Source organism: Pogona vitticeps, chromosome 1, assembly GCF_051106095.1.
Source record: "Pogona vitticeps strain Pit_001003342236 chromosome 1, PviZW2.1, whole genome shotgun sequence".
In the NCBI taxonomy this organism is placed as follows: Eukaryota; Metazoa; Chordata; class Lepidosauria; order Squamata; family Agamidae; genus Pogona; species Pogona vitticeps.
Window position 1 is genome coordinate 122,124,630 of NC_135783.1, and position 26,465 is coordinate 122,151,094.

Below are 26,465 nucleotides of genomic sequence, written 5' to 3' on the forward strand. Positions count from 1 at the left end.
AATCAGTATTTCTGTCAAGTAGGAAATTTGTGGGATTAGCATCCCTGGTGTTGGTATAAATAGTGCAGATAACGCCACATCTGTCTAAACACTGAGGTATGTGCTTTCCCACTTAAGTACAAAAGATACAATGCTGTGTTCTGTATTTGCTAACCTGAGCTTAAAAAGTATAAAGAGCTTTCCACAAAAGCAAACACTAAAATGATGGTGCAGGGGCTGCTGATGGGTTCTCCATGGAAGTGAAAGCAGCACTTGTGGCAAGAAGGACTGCAGCCTGCAAATACTGGAAAGAAAGAAAAGAGATCATCTGTGAAGGATCAAATGTTTTAAAAAATCTATGGGGCCACAATAATGCCCAAATTAACAAGTTTTAAATTTCTTAGTTAATTAATTAATTATCTCTTGCCGTCTGTTAACCAAGTCTTCAAAAAGGCATAAGACAGTAATTAAAGACTTAAAGGAAAAAACAGTTACATTTTTATACTAAAAGGAAATTGGATGTAGATTTTTTTTTTTTTAAAAAAGGACTATTTATTGCATGTTGTAAATTTTTGAATCTTCATGTACCAGAATGATACAATTTACTCCCTTAGACTCACATGTGCTGAAGAATCCAGGTGGAACTGGATCTACAAAATTGGCAAGCTATGGCAGTGATCCAGTGTTCTGTAGCCTCACTGAAGTAACAGGACTAGTGTCACTGGTAAAATAAAGAGTTCCTCCTGTGATTTCAGGTCGCATGCGACTCGTGCATAATGAGACGATATTGGTACGGAACCCCAGATTGAAAGAAAAACAGAACAGGCTATTGCTGGCCATCATCACCCTAACAGTTGTAGAAAATGCTGCCCAGTTTCAGCTACCTGCCATGTTCAATTTTGTCTGTCTGTCTGTCTGTCTGTCTGTCTGTCTGTCTGTCTGTCTGTGTCTCTCTCTCTCTCTCTCTCTCTCTCTCTCTCTTTGTTTACTTGCTTTTAGCAAACAAAAATGGCTGGAGAAAAATTCTATTACATTTTACCATTTGGATGATTTTTGAATTCCAGCCGATGTTTCATCACCACCACCACTTGTGAACCAGCAGAGTTGGAAGGCATTATGGGGAATAGAACACCCAACCTCTACGTTCACAGCCAGAGACCTAAGCCACTAAAGTCCCACCTTGTTTTGGAGGAACCATGTTGCCAAGATGCAGAATTAGCACACTGTGGTTGCCAAGAAAGAGTGATATCTGGTGTGGAAAAGTACTGGAATTCTCAGTGGATTTAGGAAATACAAGACATGTACATTAAACATCAACCCTAACATTACATGTTCATCTTCAATACACTGGAATTCTCCTAAAATCAGGTAATACATTTTTTTTAAAAAAAAATTATCCTGGTGGATGAGAGTTATAAAAAGTGATAAAACTGAACATAAGAAAGGTTCTCAATTATGTGTAGATTTACCGCCATGAAAAACAACAGGACTTTTACTATTGCTTTCAGTAGGATGTAGCGTCCCCTCAACATTTTCTTTAGCATAGTAAATTTGCAACATTAACATTCACCAGTGAATGTTCTGCAGTTACTCTGGGCATACAAATACTGGGAGAAATAAATTTGTCTCCTCCACAAAAGAGCACAGTTAATATTTTAACAAGGATTAACTCAGTCTGAATCATACAGAGGATTCTTCAAAATTTGCTGCAAGCACTTTTAGAATGCTTAATAGTGACATTGGAGACAGTATGAAGAACAGACTTTATCTAATCCCCCTTTAATGTACACTCTGAAGTAATTAAAATGGCTGTCAAGTGCCTGAATCCTAAGAAAGGCTTGGGTGGCTCCAATATTGGACAGAATCTGCTGAAGATTTAAAAGCACGCATACAAATAATGGTTGTTGTTGTTTAGTCATGTCGGACACTTTGTGACCCCATGGACCAGAGCACGCCATATATTCCACTGCCTCCCGGAGTTTGGTCAAATTCATGTTGGTAGCTTCGATAACACTGTCCAACCATCTCATCCTCTGTCGTCCCCTTTTCCTCTTGCCTTCACAATTTCCCAACATCAGGGTCTTTTCCAGGGAGTCTTCTCTTCTCATGAGATGGCCAAAGTATTGGAGCCTCAGCTTCAGGGTCTGTCCTTCCAGTGAGCACTTAGGGTTGATTTCCTTCAGAATGGATAGGTTTGTTCTCCTTGCAGTCCAGGGGACTTTCATGAGTCTCCTCCAGCACCACAATTCAAAAGCATCAATTCTTCCGCAGTCAGACTTCTTTATGGTCCAGCTCTCACTTCCATACATCACTACTGGAAAAAAGCATAGCTTTGACTATGTGGACCTTTGTCAGCAAGGTGATGTCTCTACTTTTTAAGATGCTGTCTAGGTTTGTCATCGCTTTCCTTCCAAGAAGCAGGCGTCTTTTAATTTCATGGCTGCTGTCTCCATCTGCAGTGATCATGGAGCCCAAGAAAGTAAAATCTGTCACTGCCTCCATATCTTCCCCTTCTGTTTGCCAGGAGGTGATGGGACCAGTGGCCATAATCTTAGTTGATTTTGATGTTGAGCTTCAGGCCATTTTTTGGCAATCTCCTCTTTCACTCTCATTAAGAGGCTTTTTAATTCCTCTTCACTTTCTGCCATCAGAGTGGCATCATCTGCATATCTGAGGTTGTTGATATTTCTTCCGGCAATCTTAATTCCGGTTTGTAATTCATCCAGTCCAGCCTTTCGCATGATGTATTCTGCATATAAATTAAATAAGCAGGGGGAAAATATACAGCCTTGTCATACTCCTTTTCCAATTTTGAACCAATCAGTTGTTCGATATCCAGTCCCAACTATTGCTTCCTATCTCACATATAGATTTCTCAGGAGATAGATAAGGTGATCAGATGCTCCCATTTCTTTAAGGACTTGCCATAGTTTGCTGTGGTCCACACAGTCAAAGGTGTTTGCGTAGTCAATGAAGCAGAAGTAGATGTTTTTCTTGAACTCTCTGGCTTTCTCCATAATCCAGCCCATGTTAGCAATTTGGTCTCGAGTTCCTCTGCTCCTTCGAAATCCAGCTTGTACTTCTGGGAGTTTTTGGTCCACATATTGCTGAAGCCTACACTGTAGGATTTTGAGCATAACCTTGCTAGTGTGTGAAATAAGTGCAATAGTACGGTAGTTGGAGCATTCTTTGGCACTGCTCTTCTTTGGGATTGGGCTGTAGACTGATCTTTTCCAGTCCTCTAGCCACTGCTGAGTTTTCCAAACTTGCTGGCATATTGAGTGTAGCACCTTAACAGTGTCATCTTTTAAGATTTTAAATAGTTTAACTGGAATGCCATCACCTCCACTGGTCTTGTTGGTAGCCATGCTTTCTAAGGCTCACTTGACTTCACTCTCCAGGATGTCTGGCTCAAGGTCAGCAGCCACACTATCTGTGTTGTCAGGGATATCCAAATCTTTCTGGGATAATTTCTCTGTGTATTCTTGCCACCTCTTCTTTGGAAGTCTGCATTCCATTTTCTGTAACTTTCCCCATCTCCCTTGGATTTTGTTTCCCGTCTCTTCTCTGTTATTTGTAAGGCCTCGTTGGACAGCCACTTTGCTTTGTTGCATTTCCTTTTCTTTGGGATGGTTTTTGTTTCTACCTCCTGTACAATGTTCCGAGCCTCCAGCCATAGTTCTTCAGGCACTCTGTCCACCAAATTTAGTTCCTAAATCTGTTCTTCAATTCCACTGTGTATTCAAAAGGAATTTGGTTTGGATTATACCTGACTAATCCAGTAGTTTTTCCTACTTTCTTCAGTTTAATCTTGAGTTTTTCTATAAGAAGCTGATGATCAGAGCCACAATCAGCTACAGGTCTTTTTGCTGACAGTATAGAGCTTCTCCATCTTTGGCTGCAGAGAACATAATCAATCTGATTTCGGTATTGCCCATCCGGTGATGTCCATGTGTAGAGTCACCTCTTGTGTTGTTGGAAAAGAGTGTTTGTGATGACCAGCTTGTTCTCTTGACAAAACTCTATTAGCCTTTGCCCTGCTTCATTTTGAACTTAAAGGCCAAACTTACCTGTTGTTCTTTTTATCTCTTGATTCCCTACATTAGCATTCCAGTCCCCTATAATGACAAAAACATCTTTCTTTGGTGTCTGTTCTAGAAGGTGTTGTAAGTCTTCGTAGAATTGGTCAATTTCAGCCTCTTCAGCATTGGTGGTTGGTGCATAAACTTGGATTACTGTGATGTTGAAAGGTCCGCCTAGGATTCATATTGAAATCATTCTATCATTTTTGAGATTGTACCCCACTACAGCTTTCCCCACTCTTTTGTTGACCATCAGGGCTACTCCATTTCTTCTACGTGACTCTTGCCCATAGTAGTAGATATGATAATCGTCTGAATTGAATTCGCCCATTCCTGTCCATTTTAGTTCACTGACACCCAGGATATCAATGTTTATTCTTGCCAACTCCTGTTTGACCACATCCAGCTTACCAAGGTTCATACTGTAGATCTAACATTCCAGGTTCCTATGCAGGAAGGCAGGGCATCCCCCCAGTGCTCATGCGGGTGTGCATGCGCTCTTGGGTGCATGCGCAAAGCAGTGGAGGAGCACACACACACCAGCCAGCACCACCGTGAGTGCTCCCCACGCATTCGTGCATGAACAGGAGCACCTGCGCACCTGTCCGCGCACCATCCCACCTGTGCACGCAGGTGCTCAGGCGCCTGCATGAAGGGGTGGGGGAGCGCTCACACCAGTGCTGGCACATGTGTGCATGCACAAAGCAGCTGTGGGGAGTGGAGTGCGTGCGGGAGGGCACGAGGTCTGTCTCTGTGGCCTGGTCCAGCTCAGGCCATGGACCTGCACCGGACCGCGGACCAGGGGTTGACAACCTCTGATCTAAACCACCTCTCTTCCTACTATATATTTCAGTGCATTCTTACTCTCTTTCATTTCCCTCCCCCTGAATTTTTTTTAGACAGGCAACACTAATCAATGTTAGAGGAACATCAATTGGACATAAGTGAAGTTGTGGAAGGAAGGTTTGAATGAGTATCAGTGTAGCTTTTGTATAGAACACTGATGAAAGTTTTTTTTAAAAATTAAAAACCACAAGATTGACACTTCAAAAAATTTCCCAGCTGCACTTAAACTGTAAGGCCCATTTTTGACATCATTCCACATCAAAGCATGTTTTCTTTGACAAAAAATAAAAAATAGCCTCTGCTAACGGGCTGACGGGTCTCTCTGCCTTGATTTAGACAGACCTGCTTTCTCATTGATACATGATGCTGATGACAGCTCTGCAACTGGTGGAGGAAATGAATTTGCTAAAGAAATCCAAGAAAATGCATGAACTTTTTCTGACTCAGAGGTAGACATTTGGTACCCAGCATTCTAATATCTATTGCTAAATCAGAATTTTTCTTAAAGCCATAGCCCATCCTTTCTGATACCCCCGCTTTTATGTCTTTGTTGTGCCATCCAGAATCTACCTGCTGACTTCTGGAAATGAGTTTTTCCCAACAAAAGAACTGTCTCAAGGATAAAAGTTAGAATCAGAGACAGGAACTTTAGAGATCACTTAAACATCAAAGGGCAATATATTGCCATTGTTATCTGGCATAAATGGAAAGATTTACTTCAGTCTTGAAAGGATTTCTTTCATCTTCAGCAAAGAGAATTATGACACCTGGATTCATATTCTTTTTATGAGAATAAAATAAATTGCAGTCAATTTTTTAAAAGCAATGGGTTTTTTGTGAGTTGTGGGGGTGCTGGTGTCCTAGCAATGCTGGGGGCACATTTTGTGCTCCTGAGGGACACATGTAGTCCTCAGGCCAAACATTGCCCATCCGTGATCCAAGAAACGTGAAGGGAAAAATCCAATTAAAAACTGAATCAAAGAGCTAGCGTGGTGTTACTGTTATGGGCTGTCAAGTCAGAACCAATTTACAGGGACCCTATAAATGGGCAGTGGGAAGGGAAGTTTGATCACTGTCTGTTAAGATGGCGGCAGTGGTCGAGGCGGCAGGACAAGGAAGAGAGGCAATGGGGGATGTGGGATGGCTGTGGGAAGGGGGTGGGGGATTTAATTTTCCTTTTTTAAAGACGCAAACCTTTAAAAAAAAAAAAACAGAAGAATTGATTTGTTGTTTATTTTTCCCAAAAGTTCAGACAGTTCATGGTTTGTGGGTAGCCACAAACCATATTTGTATAATTCAGACCTGTCTTTGAACACTAGTTTTACAGCAATTTTTTAAAAGTAATGAAAACATGGGTTCACAGGAACAACTATCACTTCTGTGAGAGAAAGAGAGAGACCAGAATCAATATAAAATCCTAAGTACTACTGGTCTTAATGATACTCTTGACTGCTTTTAAAAGTTTTCATGAAAATTGCACCTCTCACACCTCTGTCATATTTTTCCCCTTTAAATCCATCCAGACCAATAGTTTTAAATGAAAGTTAAAGTCAATGTCTTTTTGCAATGGACTTTTAGTGGAAACGTCACTCACTGACCTCAAGGATTCGCAAAGAAAACTTCAATTAACAAATTGCTACTACTTTCATTTATGTGTTGTTGAGTGTGTAAATTATTTGACAGGCACATATAATAAGCAAAGCTGCCAGAAAATTCTCTGTTAAATACAAACTGACAGCACATCTCAAGAGGCTCTTCGAATTAACCTTGGACTCTTTTGGAACTCATCCATGTTTCCAGTGCTCTGCAGAAGAAACCCTGCTTATGCTTGCTTTGGCTTAATGAATGTTAGCTAGTTTCAAAACAACATTGGATTTCATCTGTTAACATTTCTCTATAAGCTTTTCTTTTATTGTTTCAGCTTCTATTGAGAATTTGGTGAATCTCTGATTAGTTCTGACATATTTTGTCTAAATTACATGAGAAGCCCAAACATAATTTGTAATTGGGCCTTTTGGAGATGTCTTTCCCCTCGTCCAACTGTTGTTGGACTCCAGATCCAGAAGAGGACAGTGGTGATGGGAAGTGTAATTCATCATCATCGGAGGGACCACAAGTTCCCCTCCTAGGTGTATAACAACTGACTTTACATTTTCCTTTTTTCATCTGCAGTATCTAAAACATAATAGATTTGTTTCATGGCACCAGTTTCAAAAAGCACCAGGAAATGCAGGTAGCTAGCAATTTGGTCACATTCTATTGAACATGAGGCACCAGAGGTTTTCACAGGATATTTATATTTAATAATGCCGAGGGCCCAGAGCACAGAGGTTAGCTCAGCGGCAAAGTACATATTTTGCATGCAGATGGTTCCTGTTCGGTTCCTAGCATCTTAAATTAATGAACCACAGTAAAGAGAACCAAGAAAGGAATCTCTGCTGTCATTGCTGAGTCTAATACCAGTGAAAGTAGATAATATTGAGGAAGGTTCTACTAATGTTATGCTCAATACCAATATTGAGTCCAGGGGATGTTCAATGCTGTTTTGTCCTTCCTGGAGGTCTGGTTTATTTTGTTTCATGGTTTGTTCTGAAGGGGGGTAAAGGTTCAAGACCTTCCTGTTCAGAAGCTTTCAAATGGTTTCAAATTAGGGGAGCTACAAACCTACAAACAAAACTTTGAAAAGAAGCTATAGCAGAAGAATGAATTTCTTACATATTTCTAAAAGGGTTACTAGGATTAGCTGAAGAGAAGCGGGTTTCTGAAAAGGGGCTTTTAAAATTTAAGTATGGACATGGATCCTGGTAGGCCCATGATCCTTTGCAATCAACAGAGGCCAACTCAGAGGAAGGGAGGTCGAATTTTTTCCCCCTTTTCAAAGAATGCAAAGGCATTTCAGACCAGAACACCAGGCCCTAGTAATCCAAAGTGAAAAGTAAGGATGTGAAAATTTTTATCATTTCCAGTTTTTTGGTCAGGATTGGCTATTGTTGTTGTTGTTTTGCTTGTTATGCACCTTCAAGTCAGAATCAACTTACAGTGACCCTAATGGGGCTTTCAAGGTAGGTGAGACATTTAAGGAGTGGTTTTACCATTTCCACCCACCCCTAGTGAATTTTCATGGCCAAGTGGGGATTTGATTCCAGGCCTCTTAAGTCCTAGCCCATCACCCTACTCATGGCAAGGTATCTTGGAATAGTGGGAGCCTGTTGAGCATTCTTGGGTCTGCTGCAAAAGCAAACAACCTTTTTGTTTGTTTGTTTGATTAGGTCCTAAATACGTATAACCATGGGGATCTCTAGTTAGAAAGAATAAGGAGCAGGCAACAAAGAAAACATAACTCTGCTCCAGACCCTAGAGAAGCTGCTGTCATTCAAAGTAAATAACACAGTGCTGGATCAGAGAAAGGCAACATATGGTTCCTCCTATGCACGCATTATAGCATGAAACTCACTGAAGCCATGCTGCAAGACACAGCAAAAAAAAGGGCTAATATTCTGTTCCCCCTCCCCATAAGACCCATTTTAAAGTATCATCTGACAGCAGCTGGGAAATCTCTGATAACTGCTTAGAGACTAAGGCATGATGAAGACAAAATTAGAGTCATTAAGTAACTGGTGAAACTACCAGATAGGGAAGTTTTGTTCCGGTTATTGAATTCAGAGTGAATGGGCAGAAATATGTCCGTGCATATTCAAGGGAAGATGAACTGGCTGTGACTGTGACATTTTGGGGGAACTCCAAAGGATAGTCTGCGGCTTGCTTGCTTTTAAACCTTGATGTCAAGGCGTTAGGGAAGCAGGGACAGCTTTGTAGTCCAGTATGAACTGAAGCTCCTCTTTGAGCGGGCAACCAGACAGATTTCTGTTGAAGCTGATGCTTCAAAGATAGGCACAGAGGCATGTTTACAGCACGTAAACTGTAAACATGTTGGTTCTGCTGGACCTCTCAGCAGCTTCCGTGATAATTTTCTTCTTATTATTATTATTAATTATAAAATCCATCTGTGCTTATTTAACATCGTATCACCTGGGTTCAGCTTATAATCATTTGTTAATACAACTACAATACATATTAAGCTCTTAATCTATATAACGTGCTTCTAACCATTGATAAAACAAGTTCCATGTTCGATAATATTCTGCATCTTCCTTTCCTTTGATTTTTAGTATCAGTCTATCCATTTCAGCACAATCCAATATCTTTTTAAATATTTCTTGGTCTGTAGGTGTTTCTTCATTCTTCCAGTATTGTGCGACTATAATTCTTGGGGTTGTTAAAATATGCAGTAAATACACATTTCGTTTATCAACATTTTCTGGTATTATACCTAATAGAAAGAGTTCTGGCTTAAAATCTACATGTTTTTTGGTTATTTTAACAAAAAGCAAAGCAAAAGCAAAGCATGCTGCTTATATACCGCCCCATAGCGCTTCAAGCACTCTCTGGGCGGCTTACAAGTTAATTATGCAGGCTACACATTGCCCCCCCAGCGAGCTGGTTACTCATTTTACCGACCTCAGAAGGATAGAAGGCTGAGTCAAACTTGATTGAACCCCAGGTCGTGAGCAGTTTTGGCTGCAGTACAGCGGTTTAACCACTGCGCCACGAGGCCATATATGTATTTTTCTTTTTTTCTTTTTTCTTTTTTTGCTTTATCACAGGTCCACCAAAGGTGATAATAAGTTCTAGTTTTTTACGACATTTCCAGCATTTACTTGACCTCTTAGAGTACAGTGGTGCCCTACATGACAATGATAATCTGTCCCATTGAAATCACTGTTTAGCGAAATCATCGTCAAGCGAAAACCCCTTCCCCATTGGAATGCGCTGAAACCCGGTTTAATGAGTTCCAATGGGGAAAATACCTCCTCGTCCAGCGAAGATCGCCCATAGGGAAGCCATTTTGCAAGCGCCGATCAGCTATAAAAATGGCTGCCCTGCGAAGTATGGGTTTGGAAAAAACACGGCAGCCAATTTGTGAAGCCGAAAAAATAATCGTCTTGCGAACAAACAGTTCGCGAAGCATGGACCTAATCGACGTCCAGCGAAAATCCCCCATTGGAATGACTGTTTTGCGAATCGCTATAGTAACTGCAAAAAGTTATCGTTATGCAGATTCGTCATTTAGCAGGGTCGTCGTCTTGCGAGGTACCACTGCACATTTTAGTAATCTATTGGGTGGTAAATGCCATCTATAAAACATTTTGTATAGATTCTCTTTATAAGATGCTGCCATTGTCATTTTATAGTTTCTAGACCACAGTTTTTGCCATTTTTCAAAGTCAATATTATATCCAAAACATTTTGCCCATTGAACCATCGTTTCTTTGACCTGTTTGTCCATTTTCCAATTTAAAAGTAATTTATATATTTTCCTAATTAATTCATCATCTGATGTTAACATTATTTGGTCAAGCATTGTCTGTTCTTTATAAAAATCATACATTTTTGAATTCTTTCATATCTAGATTGTATTTGCATTATGGGCCACCACGATGTGTCTAATCCCTGGTCTATAAGGTGTTTTTTCGGTTTTAATCTCCTGTCTATATGTAAGGTATCTGTATAAGTAAAAAAATTTCAGAATTCAGAACATTGGGATGAACAAATGCCTCTATAGGTGAAACCCATCCTGATATTTTTGTGTACATTTTCATTTTAATTTTTTCCCATATTATATACAATGAGTTTCTAATACAGTCGTGCCCCGCTTAACAATTACCCTGCATTACGATGAATCCGCTTCATGATGATGTTTTTGCGATCGCAATTGCGGTCGCAAAACGATGTTTTAAATGAGATTTTTCTGCTTTGCGAAGATCGGTTCCCTGCTTCGGGAACCGATTCTTCACATTACGACAATCAAAACAGCTGATCGTCGGGGTTTCAAATTGGCCACTGGGTGCTCAAAATGGCTCCCCGCTGTGCTTAGGGACAGATTCCTCGCTATACAGGCACCGAAAATGGCTGCCATATGGAGGGTCTTCGCTGGATGGTGAGTTTTTACCCCATTGGAATTCATTAACCAAGTTTTAATGCGTTTCAATGGGTTTTTTATTTTCGCTTTACGACGTTTTCGCTCTACAGCGATTTCGCTGGAACGAATTAACATCATTAAGCGAGGCACCACTGTATAGTGGTTTTGGAAATACCTGTGTGTTTTAGCTTTCTGATACTATAAAAAGTCATGCCAACCCAACTGTAAATCATGGCCCTCTAAATACAAAAGTATTTTGTTTTTCAGACTAATCCATTCTTTCAGCCACATTAGGACAGATGATTGGTGATATAAGGTCCAGTCTGTTAAACCGAATCCTCCTTTTTCCTTGGATTCTTGCAACATTTTCAATTTGATTCTGGCTTTCTTCCCTTGCCAAATAAATTTTAATATCGCCTTCTTTAGATCATCAAAGTACTTCTTCTCAATTTTCACTGGCACTGTTTGAAATAGAAAGAGTAGTTTTGGCAAGATGTTCATTTTGATTGTTGCAATCCTTCCTAATAGTGATAGTTGTAGATTTTTCCATTTTTTCTAGGTCCATTTTTATTTGGTTAAGTAGTTTTATTTAATTATCTTCTTTTATAGTTATGCATCTGGCAGTTAGCTATATTCCAAGGTATTTATGTTTTTTAACTATTTGTAGGTCTGACCTCTCTGAAAGTTGATTTTTTTTTTGTTTGGCTGTTAAATTTTTCACTATAACTTTAGTTTTTTCTTTGTTTATCTTCAATCCTGCTCTCAGCAGTTTTTTATACCATCGGCCATGGTATCCTTCTGGGCCGTCTCTCTGGGATGGGACTCGGAGGCACTTTTTTACAGTGGCTCCAGTCTCTCCTGGAGGGGAGAACTCAGGTGGTGGTGCTGGGTGACTCCTGCTCAATGCCCTGGCCAATGGCCTGTAGCATTCCTTAGAGTTCTCCTTTGTCACCCATGATTTTTAATATCTACATGAAACCGCACGGAGAGGTTGTCCGGAGTTTTGGGGTTCAGTGTCACCAGTATGTGGATGACACCCCACTCTCTCTCTCCTTTCCTCCTAATTCCAGGGAAGCTGTATTGACTCTAAACCAGTGCTTGGCATCAATAATGGGCTGGATGAGGGCAAACAAACCGAAACTAATCTTGGGTGCCCAGGTCTCAGAAGGGGCCAGGGGTGCATTTGTGCAGCTAAAGCTTGTGCACCAGCTGCGCCCGTTCCTTCAGATGTCTGATTTGGCTACAGTGACACATGCCTTAGTTACATCTCGTTTGGATTACTGTAATGTGCTCTATGTAGGGCTGCCTTTGAAGACAGTTCGGAAACTTCACTTGGTGCAAAACTCTGCAGCCAGACTACTGACTGGGGCCAGCTACAGGGAGAATATAATGCACCTGTTACAAAAACCACACTTGCTACCAGTCCATTCTGGGCCCAGTTCAAAATGCTGGTCATTACATATAAAGCCCTATACAGCTTGGGTCCAGGCTACCTGAAGGACCATATCTCCCTATATGTGCCTTCTTGGAGATCAGCAGAGGAGGCCCTCCTCTCGGTCCCACTGCCAGCACAAGCACAGCTAATGGGGACACGGGAGAGGGACTTCTCTGTGGCTGCTCCCAGGCTACAGAACACTTTCCCTCAGGAGAACAGGATGGCCCCTTCCCTTTTATCCTTTCAGAAAAAAGCTAAAGACTCATCTTTTCAGACAGGTTTTTAACAATTATAACTGAATCTCTGAACCCTATTTTAGCAGATAATTTTAATATATTCCATGTTTCCATGTTTTAACCTTTAATTTTATTTTAAACCATATATTGTTTGATTTGTATTTTATTTTAATATTTAACTTATTGTGTTTTAATTGTGTGAACTTTAATGCTGTGAGATGCCTTGGGTCCCTTGTTGGGAGAAATGCAGCATACAAAGAAAACTAAAACTAAAACTAGAACTAGAACTAGAACTAGAACTAAAACTAAAACTAAAACTAAAGCTGCTGTTGCTGTTGCTGCTGCTGCTGCTACTACTACTACTACTACTACTACTACTACTACTACTACTACTACTAATAATAATAATAATAATAATAATAATAATAATAATAATAATAATAATAATAATAATAAAGGGCAGTTTCTCATACTTCCAAAGAATCTGGTAGAACCAATCAAACAAAACAGGAAATAGTGACTTTTGATAGATACTATCTACACAGCAAGCAGTCATTACCAGTATGTTTGTAGCAAGCTTAAAGTGGCTTGGAATTTGGGAAGGGCTGTCACTCAGTCCCAAGTTTAATATTCTGTATCTGTAAATAGAGATAGGAAAGATTTCAGCCCCAAGCCCTACTAAGCTGATGCTAATCAAGCCTGGCAACTTTGCGTTAGATGGACCAACAGTATAAGGCACCTACTTGTGTTCCTGTGTTGATTAAAAATCTATGCACCATCATTTAGATAACACAGTGACACAGAGATAGGGACTTGAAGTGTGGGACTCGTTATCAAGTCAGACCTAAATCGCACCAGTGACTCAACTAAGACTCAGCTTGTGTTTTTTCAGTGTATTCAACTTGGAACCCACCCAACCCCTCCTTTTTTTCCTGGGGATAAAAAATCTTGATTTTAATAGGGACCCAGACTTGGGTTTTGGGGATCTGAACTTGGTACCAAAGACTTGGACCTGGGACTTTTATCCAGAGACTTGTCCACATCCCCTTCAATGAGCTTACTTGAAACCAACATCCATGGTGATGGGATAGTCTTCCAAATTGTGATGTATACTCCAGAATCAGTGAGACATCTTACTTACATTTATCATCACATTTTATCCCACACCTTCTCCAAGAAACGAAAGACACTGTTTTACACACATGCGCATATGCATGCATGTGCTTGTGCACAAACACACGGCATGTATTCTGGTCCATATGATCATTCCACATCTTATGCTTTTACTACTAGTACAGTATATCCAGACAAAAACAAAAAATTAAAAACGAAAGACAAAAGTGTTGTGGTACCTTAAAGGCTTATATTTCAGTGTGAACTTTTGTGGATATATACACAAATGCTCACACTGAAATATAACAGTTATTATATAAAGTGCAGCAATATTTTTGGTTTCTGTTTTCTATTTTTGTGTGAATACCCTTGCACAGACTAACATGGCCACTTCTTTGAAATGCCTGTCTACTAAACCACATTACTGTCATTTATCTTATTTTGCCATGCTGATACAAAATGGGTTTCAACATTTCATGATGTCTGCATGAAGAACTGCTGCAATTGTGGGGTGAAAGAGGCCTTGCAGCCAAAGGTTCATGGCAGGGGGTCACAAACAGAGTGATTCTCAGTAGAAAGAAAGAAAGAAAGAAAGAAAGAAAGAAAGAAAGAAAGAAAGAAAGAAAGAAAGAAAGAAAGAAAGAAAGAAAGAAAGAAAGAAAGAAAGAAAGAAAGAAAGAAAGAAAATCACTTTATTGCTTCAGGAAATAGGAAAGTCCCAAATGCACTACAGAAATTATAGAGGGAGGATCTTGCAAACAAAGACACAGATATAGACCTATAGGAGAACATTCTGAAGTAAGCAACTGAGCACGTGTGAGTTTACATACATTACGGCTGATACAGGCCAATTCCCAGAGATGTTGGCAAGTCCTCACGCCTGAGTACCAAGTTTGAGTCAAAGTCTTGGGGCCTAAGTTCCAAGACCAAGTCTTTGGGTCCAAGTCCCAAGCCTTGAGTCCAGGGCATGAGTTGTTTGCTCCACCCCCTCAGATTTGGGATTCAAGACTTGATACCAAAGACTTGGACCTCCTGCCCTCTCAGTACAGTGGGGTAGACCGGCACCATGAAAGACCCTCTGATGCAAAGCCTTTGAAGATGGTAGCAGTGGCAGCAGCCGGGCCAGCAGGGGGCCAAGAGCCATATGGACTTGACAATGTGACTCGGACAAATGGTTCCGAGTTGCAAGTCAAGTTGTGACTCGCCCCGGAAACATGAATCCCTGAGAGTAGGATGTGACTTTCTCCTTCCATCCCCAAACAATCAAGTAAAGTATAAATGATCAAGGGTGGAGAAAGGATAATTCTACAAATCTCACCTTTCACAAGCACACATGTGCACATGCATGCACACACACACATGCACACACAGGGTGACTAAGGAATACAAACGATATGACAGAGAACACCCATAGGCAATAATCAAAATGTACAGCTCATTTTTTCAACACAAATCAGTTGATTCCCCAATAACATATGCCATATGCTTGTCACTGTGCGGAAAAAGTAGATCAGATGTGACTGATGCCTCTAGCCTTCAGTGAACAGCTATGGATGTCATGCTAAAGGCACCCTACATGTCCCAGGTGGGACTAACTAAATCTCAGGTAAGATACAGCTGCAGGTACTGGCAGCCCACAATCTAACCACAGGGTGCACCTCACTCTTCTACTTCAGGTTGCACCGCCTCCTCATTTAGACTACAAGCCTCCTCTAGGTGCTTGAAATGAATTCAAGACAGAGGGTGATAGAGGTACTTGGTGAAGCAGCTGAAGTTGAGACACAGATGCAGATACACAGAAGAGAAGATCTTTGGCATTGGGAGTATAAAATCTGTGAGGCCAAACAGCAGGCAAATTTAGGAAGCCAGAAACCACCTGGTTAGAAAATGGAATTAAACTGATGCCATCAAGATGTCCTCTGTAATCTGCAAGAGTATCTCAGGTTTTATACAAATACACAACTGTTAAGCCAATGTAGTGCTTTGCACCATAATATTCCATGCTTTTTGAGATTTTTATTTAAGACATTTATGCACAGGCATCCGTCACTCCCCCCACCTCAAAAAAAGATAAGATCCTTGTATCAATGTAAACGCCATAAAATTAAACAAAACTCCAAACCTAAAAGCTTTAAAATGGAAGAGAAAAGCACTGAATGTTATCATGTATTAAAATAATCAAGATGTTTATGATTAGATTATTGCTATATTTTCTTGGTCTGCATGGTCAAATACTGTAGGATTAGCTCCAGTTATAAAATAAATGAATTAGCTTTTTAAAAACTGATCACATGACACAGAGTTCTGTTCAAATTAGTCCCACTGTTTTTTTGCTTTCAATACAGGTTTTTCTCTACTGCTGGGGGCTTTTACTTTATTCAACCTGGAATAATTCAAATGGACTTTTCCCCATGTAATCAGTGTTTCGTTCTCCAAAAGTATAGAGTGTGTGATTGTGGGTGCCATTCTGGTGACATATTAAGTTGGGCATGATGTTTTGGACAATGGGAATACGTACAATAATTCTCCTGAATCACCTCCAAATATTAAAAAAGAATTACCAGGTTTAGCACTAGATCACCTCTGCCCAGACCTCCCCCTGCAAAAAAGATAAAATTAGTATAAAATAGGAACAACTCCGATGAACTATAGCAGACAATTGTGTTTCAGCAGCATATGTTTGTACATTATGAAGAACTTTGGGAAAACTACCGCTCTTCTCTAGCACCATGCAATACTTTAAACAGCCCACAGGCTTTACATTGAACCATACAAAGAGAGGCAAGGGTCAGCAGAGGGCAAGATTAAATGAAGTGGAGCTATAGGCTGTGGTACAGATCAACCTATATCAGATTGAGGGGCCACTGTGGACACTGGCATCAAAACAATCTGTAGTCTCCATGTGATCATCTAATCTGAACAGAAACATAAAATTAAGCCACAGTGTAGACCACAGGCCTCCCTTGGATGCTTGAAATTAATTCAAGCCAAGAACAGACAGACATACTTGCTGAAATTAGTGCCAGTGTAGTTGTAGCCTTTGTTTATCTATTTGCAACACAGTGCTTGCTTGTAGAATGTTGGGTATTCAGGCCCTTTTGTCTATGACACTCTCTGTTAGACAATCATTATCCACACATAGTAGAGTTGCCAAGTCAGCAGCATTACATTCTTCAGGATTCATGACCAAAAAGAGAACAAGAGGAGGATCCTTTGGACTTTGTGGGGCAAGGGGGCGGGCAGGAGGTAAGGTTTAGCAGGAAATGAGAACTGCTTCTAGGCCACCTAACTGTGGAAATAGTCACAAAAGGAACCAAAGAGAGTCAGTCGATCCAGAACCCACCAGCATGTAAATGCAATCCAGTTCTCCTGCTTCTGGCTTTTTGGTCAATCTCTCTCTCTCTCTCTCTCTCTCTCTCTCTCTCTCTCTCTCTCTCTCTGTGTGTGTGTGTGTGTGTGAGAGAGAGAGAGAGAGAGAGAGAGAGAGAGAGAGAGCACATATATAACTTCATGCTGAACCAGTGATCTTTGATGCCAACTGGAAATGAGTACAAATGAGATCCTTGCTTTAAAGTGATCACATATCCAAAAATCAAACATTCCATTCCTGCTATGCTGCTTACACAGAAATGTGTCTCCTGCCTGGAGATCCAGACATGTACAGCAATTCCCTGATGCTCCAGACAGAGCACTGAGGCCAGACAACTCTAACCTCTGTCCTATTGCACTTTTATATGACACTGGTGAAAATCAACCAGACAATAATCTTCCAAAATAATGATGGAACCATTGCTATTCTACTCTCCTTGATCTTGTAATTTAATAGTGAAAGGAAAGGGGGAGGGGGAGAGAGAGAACATTAAGTTTATCAAGTGAAGAATACTCATATTGAACTGACTTCCCCCCAAAAATGAAAAAAAAAAATGTGCTGCCAGCATTTTACATGCTGCAGTTATTTCTCATATAAGGATGATCATACCCATTTTTCAAGTTCTATATGAAAAATTAATGGCCCCTCTAATATACCCTAAGTGTTAAATGATCTATTTTCTTGCTGATAAAAATGCAAATGGCCTCGCTGCAATTTATGACTAGCTTATATTTATTTATTTCTTACTCATATAGTATATTTGAACCATATTCTCCTCCCTACAAAACCAAACCCATAAATGCATATGCATGTGCACACACCTAACAACACACATACACACACATTACCTCTCCTTCATTCCCTCTTACCTTAATTTGTAACACAGCAAATAAAGGAACAAGATGTATTACCTGTATTTTCTTTTTATGTGTCTTATGTCTGTACATGATCCTAAAGCCACTGCAACAACTGGCACATAATGAAAGATGAAATGATGGTGTATAGTTCTGTGTTAGCTGCATAGTAATTCTGTATGTGATGCTAAGAAATGAAAAGTGAGAAATTAGAGTTGGTGAACAAATTGCAAGTTTAAATGGAATGGAAACTGAGGCCCTTCCTGATGTTTTATCTGTTGCAATTCATGCCTCAACGTCTGCATGGATACAAAAATCTGGGATAGAAATCAATTCACTCACATGTAAATATGTATAAAGAAGCCATTTCCTGGCAGCTTTTTTTTTTATGGAAAGAAGTTGAAAAGGGATCTGGAGTGAAAACAAAAACAGAAGGAGGATGGAATGAATTTCCCCCAAACTACCACTCCCCTGCAGCAAACATATTCCAACCATGTTCCTGTTAGAGTTTTACAACCCCACATGCTGCCTGCAGCTTGAGTAACTGAGTGGGATTCTTCTGGGTTGGAGTGACAGTCAATCTATCCAGCATTAACCAATCATTCTCTCCCATCTCTGAATTAAAAGAGAGCCCTGCCTCTCTGCTGAGAGTTCCTTTTCCCTCTCTTTAGTCTGTTGGAAACAGTGCTTGTTTGTTTGCTGTTGGTCTGTTCACAATGAGAAGAAATGAAACATTTTATTATTTCTCCTACAAATGTCTCAGAGTGAGTTATTGAAATTTTAAGTGCCAGTTAATGAGAAAGGGGCAGACTATCTGGGGAACTTATAGCTATTTTCATATGTGACTCTGTACTGCTATTGTGTAGCACCAAATAATTTTACCAGAAATAGTCTCATTTGGAGAATATGCACTCATATCTACAGTATACAGTATTTGACATTAAAGTCAACAAAGGTAGCAGTACAAATGTAGGAAACAGGCGATACCTTTATTGGACCATTAAGAAAATAAAACAAAAATAAACCAAGCTTTCAATGATAATTCATCTCTCTCAGGCTCTCCACCAAGTTATTGTGGGTAGTTCCAAAATGATATGTTAAAGTCTCCAGAGTTTTATGGCCACTGTTGGGGGCCGGGTGTAGCTTCTTAGATGGAGATAACTCTAGTCTGCAGTCTGCAAGAAATTTGTGGGGAAACAGTGTGGTTTCAGTCCACCCTTCAGCCAGTGGTTAGGAATTTATGACCTATCTCTCTAAACCAACTGCAGCCAGCACTATGACCCCTTTCCTTTCCCCCTTCATTTGAATCTCAAAGAGTTTATGTTTGGCTATGGAAAACCAGCAGGGTAACAGAAGCACACAGGCCTCCATCAGAGCTAGGATTGAACATTTAGTTAAAGGGAACAGCCAATATCAACCAAATGAAAGCCAAATCAATAGTTTTACTTGCTGGATGCTTTCTTCAACATGCAATACTGCTTGTCTGGTTTCAAGAGTCCATGATTTTCACCTTGGTCTTCAATTGGTGCCCTGACCAGCCATTCTATGGTATCTTATGAAGTTCAGAAAGAAATCAAGACAAGACGCATGGTCCCCAGAACAATATAAATGCAGGAACAAGGTGATACCTTTATTGGTAGCAGTGTTCTTGACTGAATGTATAAACTGAAGCAGGGACATTTCTGAACATGTTTTAGTGAATGGAAAGGGGAGTATTTTATCTCCATTTTGGGGAGTACTTTTGTACTTCGTATGCTTGCATTTCTTATGCTTGTTTTTAACTATTGTTTAAGCCTATTTGTGTTAGCCAATTGAAAGGATAAATAGAAAGGCATGAGCTAATTCTTTTTAATACAAGGAAGTGCCTTTTGAGAAGCTGTGGGAGAGCAAGTGCATTTCCACCCTATTAATCTATAGTAGAAAGTGTCTCTAGTGACAGCTAAAAGGAAACAGGGAAAGTTATTTTGACTCATTCTCTCAAAAGGATGCTGTTAGTAAATTTGGTTGATGTAAATTTGGGTGGGGAACACATAGTTCTCCAGATGTTTTTGGACTCCATCTCCCAGTAGACCTAGGCAGCATAGCCAATGAGGTGAGGGATAATGAAAGCTGCAGTGCAACAATGTCTGGAGATCCACAAGCTGTCACACCTGAGGTAAATCATGTTCTGTCAGATGTACATTGTGCTGTATCAGATGGTGCAGTGGCTGCAACAGTAGTTCCTTGGTTATTTATTATTTATTTTATTTATTCATTCGATTTATAGCCCGCCCCCCTAGACAGCATCTGTTTAAGAACTATTATTCTTTCTTTTTCTAACAGGATAAAAAACATGGTTTTTAAAAGAAAATAGAGATTGAAACAACCAGACCTTGGAAGTAATTAGTTTTTTGTAACTAGTTACTTTGGGGTAATGAGTAATATTGTTACAAAGTTGTTCTTTATCTGTAGCAAGTAATATCAATGTTACTTAGATGTAATGAGTGATACCTGGCTTCTTTGAAATGTTACTTTTAAAGGTCACTTTAAGAGGAATTTTAACAGGAGGGGGAGGTTTCTGCCATTTTTTGGTTTTGTCTTTTGTCTTTTGAGAAATATTTCCAAAGTGCAATATCAGACTCCCCAAAATCCACAAGGACTCAATCCTACTCAGGCCCATTGTAAGTGCCATCAGCTCCCCAACATATAGATTAGCCAAACACCTAGCGACCCTCCTACAGACCCATATTGGATAAATCTCATCCTACATCAAAGGACATTTCATAAGCAAGATCAGCATCCTAAAACTCAACCCTGGGGACAGACTGATCAACTTTGACGTAGTATCCCTCTTCACTAAGGTACCAATAAAGGGCACCCTGACACTCATCCAGCAGATCTTTCCAGAAGACATCAAGGCCCTCTTCCAACACTGCCTAATGGCCAGCTATTTCCAGTGGGATAATGAATTCTATGAACAGACAGATGAAGTGGCCATGGGGAGCCCCCTCAGCCCAGTTATACCAAACATCTTCATGGAGCATTTTGAAAAACTTGCCCTGGCTTCGGCACCCCTCACACCCACAGTCTGGTTCCGATATGTGAATGATACCTTTGCAATTTGGAGCCACAGTGAAGAAAAATTGGAAGAATTTCTCAACCATCTTAACAGCATCCACCCAAATATACAATTCACAATGGAAAAAGAAATAGAGGGCCAACTCCCATTCTTAGATGTCATGGTCCTACGCAAAACTGACCTCCGACTGGGACACAAGGTCTACAGAAAACCCACCCACACAGACTGGTACCTACACAAAATCTCCAACCACCACCCACAGCAAAAAAGAGGCATAATCAAATCACTGGTAGACCGTGCAAATCGGAACTGTGAAGCTCAGTTTCTCAGCACTGAACTCAACCATCTGAATTGGGCCCTATAGGCAAATGGCTACTCCAAAAATGAAATCACAAGAGCCATCAAACCAAGAAAACAACACCGAACTGAAGAAGAAAAACAGCCACCCACAAATGAAGTATTTCTGCCATACATCAAAGGGGTCATGAACCGCATGGGGAAACTTTTGAAAAAACACAACCTACAAACAGTATTCAAGCCCACCACAAAAATGCAACAAATGTTACGGTCAGCAAAGGACAGAAATGACCCCCTCACCACTGCAGGAGTATACCGGATACCTTGCAGTTGTGGCCAGGTATATATTGGAACCACAAAACGAAGCATCCACACCAGACAAGGAACATGAGAGACACTGCAGACTAAAACAACCAGAAAAATCTGCAGTAGCTGAACATGCCCTAAAACAAACTGGACATGAAATTCTATTTCATAATACTGAAATACTGGACAACACCAGCAGTCATTATGTCAGACTGCACAGGGAAGCCATTGAAATCCACAAGCACCAGCAGAACTTCAACAAAAAAGAGGAAAGTTTGAAACGCAACAAAACTTGGCTCCCAGCTCTCAAAAATACAGAGTGCAAAAGGTCAACAAACTACCCAGCCACAAGGACAGGGGATCACTACACACAAAAGACCAGCTAATGACACCCATCAGTCACAGTGACAGATAATCTCTCTTCCTTATCACAACAATACACCCACAACAAGACACACTAATCACCCATTTACAGAAAAAGACAAAAGCCTGTCTCACAGCCATAAATACTCCACTCCCAAGCCAACTACACCAGAGCACAGAATGCTGTCCTCTGAAGATGTCGGCCACAGAGACTGGTGAAACGTTAGGAAGAACAACCTTCAGAACATGGCCAAAGAGCCCGAAAAACCCACAACAACCATGCAATATCAGACTTTGCTACTAGATGCCCCTATAGAGTATAACCACACATTGCTGGCCTGTGATCAATGAGAAGGAAACAAATTATTGCAACAGGAAGTATGTGACTGGAGCAGTGTCAACAATAAAAGCAATTGGCTGCTAATGCCAATTAAGGCAATGTATTCTTTTTAAAATATAATGTTACAGGCTCCATTCATGGCACTTTCCTTCTTCTACATACTGCCACTTGGGAATTGTTATGCAAATAGACTGCAATGCCCATAGCCAGCAGTGTGACCCTATACATATCTAGTGAGGAGTCCCATTGAATTAAGTGAGGCTTGCTTCCCATTAAATGGGAATAAGATTTCACCCAGTTCTCTGTATTGTCTCTAAATTCGTAAGAGTCAATAACACAATTTGTAAAAGAGGAACAAATGGTCTGAAATGAAATCCTACACGCAGAGAAAAGGATTCCATATACATAGCTTGAGAATAGAATGACTGCCATAGAATTACTGTGTGATAATTAATGAGATTACATGCCAAGGTAACCACGACGTAGGTCTACCAATTAAAGGGGCTTTGCAAAAGTGGTATAATTGTTGCTGGATTTTTAGGAGAGTATGGTAATTGTTAATAATGGACTGCCTTAGTTCAAGCAAGCCAGCAACACAAATGGATGATCCATGGTTCATTTGCTTCTCCCCCCTCCCCCAAAATGGAAATAGGGTAGTCAAAATGATTTATTTGTCTAGCTTGAAGTGGCTTAAAAGGCTAATTCCAATTATGAAGTACACCTATTTCTGATCTAACTATGCCCTCAAGCTCCTTGGCTAGGACGTAGGCAGGTTACACCATTCCATTAGCTTCCTTGATATACTCCTTGTATTTTCAGTGCTAGCAACAGAAAATGGGGGTGGGGGGAGTGAATCATGCAGAAACACAGGGATGTTCAGTATTAAAGTTTGGTATCATAACCATTCTCCTCTCCAAACTTAATCTAGCATATTCAGAGCTACTGTTGCCCAACAATCAGTTCAACCGTTCTCACAGAGCTTGGAAGTAGTCAGCTATATGTAATATAGATAAGAGTTTCTTTTTCTAAAACTAAGAGGGCATTTCAAAAATAATATGACAAGTGGAAATAAGCAAAAAAAGATGGGCAGTTTACTTGCTTTTAAAGGGCATTTCTCAACACGATGATGCCATCATTGCTATTCTGTCCCTGCTTAGCCTTGTAATTTTAATAATACTGACAAATTTGTGTGTGATTGAGAGAGAGAATGAGAGAGAGGGAGAACATTAGGTTTACCAAGTGGAGAAGACCTCTCAAGGGCACTTTTACTAGCACTCTGAGCAATGTTTTTGAGTTTTATGCCATTTCCTCATCAGTCCTAGGGTCTGTTTTTTAAAGTAACCAAAAAAAACCCTCAAAACCCCAAGGAATGAATAAAAGACAACATAATGCATAATTGATAACCAAATGGTGATGAGTTACATAATAAACTAATTTTAAACAGTACATTTCCCATGCTCTGGTTCCTATCCATCATCACCCACATCATTTCAGATGTCACTCCATCCACTTGGGTAAGGGTGAAGGGAGGAAAAACCACACAACTGTTGAGCAATTCTAGATCACTAGAGATTCAAAATATACCAGAGTCTACATGCTGCATGGTGCCCACACATTGTTTCTACAGATGATGTATTTGCTTCCTGTTTTGAGATTTTAAGTTCTCTACATGCATTTCAAAGCTCTTTTTTTGTGACATTGGAACCCGTTTGCATTGAAGAAAAGGGCACATGATTCTCCCTACGGTCTTTTTTAATTTTCTAGCTTTATTTCTATGATCTCTAAAATAAATGTAATAGTATATGCCAAAATAATCAAACATGCAGTAACCTAAAGGAGACCTTTAAAAGAATCAGATTTTGCTTCAAGTTCTTAGTTAAGTAAGCCAGTTCCTTGACATGCAAAATATGGTTGCCCACATATTTTTAAATCTCCTTCTATGACCTTAGCAGTTACTTGACCTGCAGACATCCGCAAGTGACAATGCCTATGTCCATGCAGTGAAAATGTTAGCCTGGGTTGGATTTTCATTGTCAGCTGGCAATCTTACTAAAAGTCTGGCTCCAACACAATGTAAAAGTTGTTCCCAACCCTGATAGTCACATGCAATTATGCTTGTTTTAAAAGGGGAGATGCTATCTGAAACAAAGTGGGAATGCCTGCATATCCAGTTTCTCTATAAAATGAATAGGGAATCCATGATAAACAGTCCACGTCCTAAAAACACCTTGGGCTGAAGCAGCTATACCTACATAAGGAGAGAGAGGGAGGACGTGAAAGAAAGAAGGGAATACACATAATTAGTAAAAATGCATAGAATGGTCCTTCTGGAATTGGGTCTAAAAGATAAAAGACACTAGAATTAATTTTGTTTTGTTTTTTCCCTATGTCTACCCTCCCCTTCAATACTTTCTCCCCATGTCACCCTCTATTCTCATATCCCAATCTTCTTCAATCCTTTCATCACCATTTTTTTCTTGTAACCACTGCCCTCAACACTCCACTTCCTCTTCTCTTCTTCTCCCTGTTGCTTAGCAACTCCACTGGATTAAGAGTCCAGAAGATTCAAATGGTGGCTGTATCCCAGTAAGTGACTGGCAGCTGTTTTTCTGGTCTGATGGCTCCATGGAGGCAGCAAGCAAAAGGACTTAAGACAAACTAACTCAACGGAGGTCTCCTTGTGGGTCAACAACCACCCCTACGCTGCCATGGGGGTGCTACTGAAATGCATAACTGTAGCCCTAATCAGTTGTTCTGTCACTTCGATGCATTGACAGTTACGGAAGAGAAGCTAACCCTGCTCCTCCTTCATCCCTTCACTCAAGCAAGCAGTAACATGTTTGAAAAGAAGGGTCCTGGTCATCTGTAGTGTAGTTTTTACATACAACCAAGAACCCAGATTTTCCAGGATTCTTACTTGCACGTAGAGAAGTGGTTGCCAACCTTGGGTTCTCAGATGTTCTCAGACTAAAACTCCCAGAATTTTTCACCATTAGCTGTGTTGGCCAGGATTTCTGAGAGTTGTAGTCCAAGAACTTCTGAGGAACGATGGTTGGGAAGTACTGGTGGCAGAGCCTACATGCAAGCACAACCCCTCCTCTTCAGAAACATTATTGCTTGCATACACAAACTGGTGAGGGAGAGGGTGAGTCTAGCTCTCTCTTCTATGCATATTAATGATTCTGGATTTCGTAATAATTTAATAGGGCTCATCTCTTGTAACAAATCCAATGCAAATGCAATGGAGCAAAAGCAGAGGTCAAGCCTGTTTCCTGATCTTGCATAGCTTTCCAGTCTGCAGCCATTCTTGTCCATACAAGGCCACAGAGCAGCACAAGCACGTTAAAGTCAGTTCCTTTGAAAGAAGGCTTTGGATGATAACTTTACATATACCACTGGACCACCAGAAAGACAAAGAAATGGGTTCTGGATCAAAACAGATATGAAAACTCACTAGAAGCTTAAATAGGTAAGAGTGCAATCAAACAGCAATAAAGAATTGCACCTGAACATATTGGAAAGGGACCCTTTGAAGAGAGCAATCTCCTTTAAACTGGCCCTTCCTTGTGAACAGGAATCACTCATACCCATCTCAAAAAAATAAATAAAAAGTAACCGTGCTGCAGGACCAAAAAGGCCCAACTTGGCATTGAGTATGGTTGGGCTGGTACACAATCTCCTATGTGGTCTGATCGATAGGAAATGGCTTGCATTGGATCATGCCACAAGCAGTTCAAAACACAAGCTATTTATCCATCTGAGGTCACCCTAAACTGAGGATATCATACTTTGGTCATCTCATGAGAAAGCAAGATTGGAAAAAGATAATAATGGAATAAAGTGCAGGACCAGGGGTAAAGGGAGAGGATTTGACATGAGATGGATTGAGTCAATAAACAAAACCTCAGCCATTAGTTTGCAAGACCTGAGCAAGGATGATGGGACCTTTAGAGGTCATTATTTCATAGAGTTGCTGTAGGTCAGAAGTGACTCTCGATGACACATTAACAACAACACTGCATTGAAGTGTTTTATTATCACTTCTTTCAGTTTTACAAAAACAGTTTTTCAGTATGAGACAGTAGAACCACACAAAGTAGCCCATAATTCCACGTTCTTTGATACATATAATTATTTGTTTTGTCCAAATCCCACTGTCTGAAACTCAAATCAGTTTGTCTCCATGCTGCAGATAAACCAATGAAG